This window comes from Ahaetulla prasina, chromosome 2, assembly GCF_028640845.1.
Source record: "Ahaetulla prasina isolate Xishuangbanna chromosome 2, ASM2864084v1, whole genome shotgun sequence".
NCBI classification, from domain to species: domain Eukaryota; kingdom Metazoa; phylum Chordata; class Lepidosauria; order Squamata; family Colubridae; genus Ahaetulla; species Ahaetulla prasina.
In genome coordinates, this window is record NC_080540.1 from 30,505,706 (window position 1) to 30,506,261 (window position 556).

The following is a 556-nucleotide window of genomic DNA, read 5'->3' on the forward strand; positions in this document are numbered from 1 at the left end:
GCACGGCACTCCTTCGATTTTCGGTTTAGTGAAGATTTTCTTCTCGACGCGGGTTGCTGCACGGCCTATTATCACGGTCGTTCGATTTGAATTCGCGCCCTTTTTGTTTTGACCAATCGCGGGTCGCCTTGCCGATCCTGCGCTCTGATTGGTTGGTTTGAATTTTCAGCGGGAAGGTTGGGGTGCTCGACAGACTTGAGCCAGGTGCCCCTTCTTCTCGCACCGCCGACATGTAGCGTCCTTGAACTTGCATCGTTGACGCTGGTGTTGCCCTCCGCAACTTCCGCATTCATCCCGGTCTTCTTTGCCCCTTCTCTCGGTGAGGCAAACTCCTTCCTCATCCTCGCCGTCTGATTCGGTCTGGATTTCTTCATTGTGGACCGGGGTTGATTTCGCGCTCGCGCTCGCCGTTGGCGTGAGTGGCTTTTGTAGGGTTTCCGCCGCTTGGGTGGACATCTCATGAGCTCTGGCTTCGTCCAGAGCGTTTGCCAGCGTTAGATTGCTTTTTGATAGCAGCCGCCTCCGCAAACGAATGTCTCTGACCCCACGGATGAGT